Source organism: Halichoerus grypus, chromosome 10, assembly GCF_964656455.1.
Source record: "Halichoerus grypus chromosome 10, mHalGry1.hap1.1, whole genome shotgun sequence".
NCBI classification, from domain to species: domain Eukaryota; kingdom Metazoa; phylum Chordata; class Mammalia; order Carnivora; family Phocidae; genus Halichoerus; species Halichoerus grypus.
The window spans coordinates 315,692-320,666 of record NC_135721.1 but is presented as its reverse complement, the minus strand read 5'-3'; the positions used below and the strand labels follow the sequence as shown (position 1 = coordinate 320,666).

At 44.5% G+C, this 4,975-nt stretch overlaps 1 non-coding gene across 1 annotated transcript; it reads right to left on the bottom strand.

Annotated features, from left to right (window-relative positions):
• Positions 1-2,163: 2,163 nt before the first annotated feature.
• Positions 2,164-2,267, bottom strand: LOC118523251 (U6 spliceosomal RNA). Its single transcript, XR_004911014.1, has one exon. It is a non-coding gene; the product is annotated as a U6 spliceosomal RNA (small nuclear RNA).
• Between the last annotated feature and the right edge of the window lie 2,708 nt (positions 2,268-4,975).

The window sequence follows — 4,975 nt, the reverse complement described above, 5'->3', positions numbered from 1 at the left end:
CAGCATTTACATAATCGGTTCTTAAGAGAGGAAAAAAAGAAGCATTCATTACACAAGTTCTTCATTTGATCAGAGCCAAAAACAGACTTATTGTCATGATGACAATGAAATTTTTAAAATCTGATTTTGTACCACTATAAAAGTATATTTCAAAAAGGCTTTTAAAATAATAATAATTTTTAAAACCAAGTTTTCACTTTATTTTTAGTTGTCTAAAGTTAGCCTGAGCCCTCTGGCTGATTTTCATAAGCTTGAAAGGAAGCCAGTCTCCTTAGAAAAAGATTTTTTTTTTCTTGGGGAGTTTATGGCTCAGGGGATCGGTAACAGGAGATGGAGACATGTTCTGTGCTGTGCTGAAGCCCCGAACATACCGTCATTTGGAACTTAAGAGAAACGTGTGGTGAACCGAATGCTGGGAGCTGGCTGCATGTGGTCTGAGCAGCGACACTCAGCTCTGTGGCTGTTAATAATCAGCCCTAAATTAAGGTTTGTCAGAGATTGAAGGAAGGAACCCCTGAATACACGAATGCCAGAAATCTGAATGTCGTTTGTCCTCTAAGAAGAGGTCTACCAGCTGCTTAGCGTGTAGGTGAGAGGCTGGGGTGCCAGACAAGGGATCCCTCGGCTGCAGACACCACAGCTCCAGGGGGTTCATCGGGTGCCCCCCGTGGCAGTTTGGCATAGGAAAGGGGCCATGGAGGACTTTTCTTCTGTAGCCTGCCCTAAAACTCCAAGCACATCCTGAATTTCCACTGTCCTCAGTCACATATGAAACAAAAATGTGTTTTACTTTGAATAATATCACAGGGGGTGAGGGAATTTTAAAAAGGGAAAATAAAACAAAATTTCAAACCTCCAAGATTTTAGAACATAGAATAAATTGGAGAGATTCCATAGATATACCTAAATATAGTTTGGCCTAATAAAATTTGCTTGCTCTAAGAAGACTGTGAAAGCCTTCTCACTTAATGAAATCTCAGCCAAACAGCACGAATAAATCTAACCTCATCTTTCAAAACTGTATTTTTGGACAACAGAACATCATAATATTGGATAGAATCCACAGTAAACTGATTCTGCTTAAAGCTTTAGTGAGTGTGTGGTCCTTCACCATGTGGAAAACACACAATTTGGTTTGTTAGGGTTTTATAATTAAATCAAGTCTCTAAGCATATTGAGCAGAATAGATATCTGTGCAAAAAAACCATTAATTAATGCTCAGGGAGCATAAATGTCTGGTAGGCTATTATCCTCAAAGATCTCGGAATTGGCTTATATCAGGAGTCCAGCATAAACATGGTGACTTCCATCTTTCTGCAGCAACTCTTTGTCTTCCGGAGTGACTGCTCTTGTAAGCTGCCTTGGGATGCCCGCGCGTGAGGAGTGCATGGAGGGAGCCAGCACTGCAGGGAACCAGCTGAGGCTGGGCATTGTTGACCACCTAAGGCAAGAACAGCAGCATTTTAGAAGAAAAACATTTCTGTTCTCTTTGCTCCGAAGCTTATAATTGGAGCGTGCAGCTCCACCAGAACCCATATCCCTGAGGAGAAACTCTCCTTCTCAAAAGGCAGCTCTGCTACAGGAAGCAGTAATTTCCAGGAGTGATTTGTCTGCAGCGACACTTGAGAGAAAGGGATATTCCAAGGGACTCGAATCCTGGGCTGCTCAGGCATGTGGTTCAGAACAGTATGCAAGACAGGGTCGGGCATTTAAAGGAGGGCATTTCCCAGAGGAAGGGAGAGGCTGCTTTCAGGTCAGCCAGTTTGAGGACAACATCCCCAAAGCTGGAGAGGGGGTGGACAGCCAGAGAAAGGGTAATCGAGAAGGTCCAAGTACTTAAAGGACAGCGGAAGTTAAGGTCAGTTGGAGGGTGTGTGTGGACGGACAGGAGGTTGCTTGTACACCGCGTAAGTGATATTAGACATGGACTCAACCAGGTTATGATGGGATCAGGGCTTCACCTCATTAGTTTTCATGGGCTAAACGTTTTCAATTCACATATTTCTTTACATTCCTTGAAGGTGATTTGTCTCTGTCCTGCTTTTTGCTTGTTGAGGCCCTAAGGCATGTCTTCCAGCCAACAGGGGATTTCCAACCTCACATCCACCTCCTGTCACCATTCCAGAGATTATGGAAAAGTGACAGGCCAGAAGTTCTAAATGACGTATCTTGTTTTGTTTAATAATTTTGCGTGTCATCCTTGCTCAGGGGCCATGCTAATCTTCTCTATATAGTTCCAATTTTAGTCAGTATGTGCCGAAGCAAGAACTTGTTTAATAATTTGGACTGGTCTGTATCTGGATCATTACCTATGCTTCGTTACTAGGTCTAACTGCGGCCGCTCTGGGCACAGGTGAGGAGGTTCCCTCACAGAACATCCGCGCTGCGCCCACCCTCCGCCAAGCTGGATGTGCTGCAACCTGAAGCAGGGGGGCACCGCCATCCAATAGCTTTGCGCAGCGTGGACGGCTGAAATGTCAATCGTAATACTGCCATAAAGTTCATTTATAATTTGGGGCAGTTATTTAAATTCCTGGTCTGCTACGTAGTTGTAAAAAAGGGGGACTATTTGTCACTTGTTTGTCAGAAACGCAAATATGAACATCAGTTGAGCCACATACTTATTGTCTAGCTTAAAAAAAATAGTAGACTAACTCGTTGCTGTTATTCAATATAGGAATAAAAAAACACTAAGTAAGTGTTCCTAGGATACTTACCTGAGCACAGACTTCCCCAGAATGTCAGAAAACATTGAGTAACTTTGCAGACAGCATTTCCTGTCTTGCACAGGGATTTTTCAAAGGAGGTAGAGCCAAGACTCCCAAAACACCAGCTTGGATGTCTCAAGTCCACCTTCACTCGGACTATTTACGCTAGGGCTCGTGACCTTTACCTTTTCTCAGTGATCCCCAACTTCCCTTTCTACAGATTTCCCTACTGTGAGGGACTCCCCGCTCTCCAGAAGGGCACCACCTCCCTCTGCCTTAATCCCATCAACAACCAACCGGTTTTCTACCTAAATATCTCTGACATCATTCCCTTTTCTACTCCTGCACCTCCATGCCACCATCATCTCAAGCCTGTATTTCCTCAGTAGCCTCCAAAAAGAGATCCCCACATCCATTTCGTCCTCTATCCCAACCCTATCTCCATGCTTCAGCCAGAATGATTTTTCAAACATAAACATGAATGTGTTATCCTCCATCAGTGGCTTCCTCATTTCTTTAATGAAGGCCAACATCCTAAGTGTGCATTACTTTGATTTGCTGGGGACTCAGGCGTGGTGGCACTCCTCTGAGGCGGCATCAGCCGGCTTCGTTCTATTAGTTTGTCACAACAGCATCAGCGACAAAGCGGCGTTTCTACTTGGTGCCCCTTGCCTGTCATGGGCCGGCTGAAGCTCTGCCCCATGCTGTCTTTGCTCCGACGCACATGGGGTGTCGCCACGTTGGTGGGATGAGAACAGGGAAGGTGGTAGACCACGAGCTGACCCTTGACGATTCTGCTCAGAATTGGTACAAGCCAAGTCTGACACCCACAGAACAGGAAATGCAACTTCCCACAGGGAAGGCACAGAGGGGGGTGGACGATTTGGTGGCATGATGATACAATCCACCAGTTTCTAAAGACTGTATCTTCCAACCAAGCTGCTTCAATCAAAAGCAGAGATGAAGGCTCAATGCATGAAATAACGGTTTGAAATCCAGACTGATTCTTAGCAGGGCAGTCTCTGCTTGACAACGAAATGGGGACCCATGGTGTGCACTACCACGCACTTCCTGCCCAGGGTCTGCGTCAGGAGCCTTAGCCTACGGTTATACCCCAGCACCTGGTCATGGTCTATACGAAGACAGAAACCCCAAGGGTGACAGCAGAAAGTACCCAGAACATGTTGAATCTACCAGACAGTTCCCTGCAGGGTTGGGGTGACATCTGGCACACCTGGCTGCCTCTGTCTGTGGTTAGCTCTTTGCACTTGTAGATAACAGAACAGTCCTGACTCATCTTTATCAACCACTGACTCCAACATTGACAGGGTAAGCACAAGTGTGCGTGCAGAAAGCACTAAAAACAACTATGTCAGCACACAAGTGTGCTTTGTTTGGGGAAAATCTCAAATACATTTTTAATAATGTAATGTCTGTTTATTTTTATGTTAATATATAAGCATGGCCTACAGAAAAAGTCAAATGTAGGGCCCCTACAGAAAAACAGCACTCTCTGAACCATGGCTGCCTGTCCTAGTGAACCACTTTTCAGAAGTAACCACTTTCAACATTTTAGCTCTTTCTTGTAATATTTATCTTGATATTTTTAAGTAAGATATTTTAATGCTTCTTGCAGTATTGTTATGAGTCCTGGTGTGGTGATTCGTTCCATTCCATTCTTTACCTGAAAACCCAGGGGATGCTCACTGGAAATTCCTGTCCTTCAGTTTGTCTTATATCAGTCCTTTCATGCATAATTTCTGTTTGCTATTTTTGAACTTCTATTAGTCGAATGTTGCAGCTTCTGAAATCCACCTCTTACAGTTCCAGAGGCTCCAAGTCTGAGCCCGGGGTGCTGGCAGGTCCCGTGCGCTGTCTGGTTTGCAGACAGATGTCTTTTCTCTGTGTCTTCGTGCGACAGAGAGCCAGAGGGAGTGCTCGCATCCACCCTATTGTCCAGACACCTTTGCACCACGAGGACCACCACGCCACGGCGGCCCAAAGGCTGCACCTCCAAGCACCAACGCGCTGGCATCAGGATTCCAATGTGAATTTTGAAGGTACACAAACATTTAGTCAATGCAAGAATCTCAACATCATGCTTGTTTTTACTAATTTTCTAAGTCCCTGTTCTTTTCTCTACTTTCTGGAAATTTTCTTCAATTTTCACTGCAATGCTTCTATATTACTTATTTCTGCTATCTTCTTTGTTTCAAGTTTCAGAGGTCTTCTCTGAGTAACTCCCTTTTGAATACAATGAATTCTCT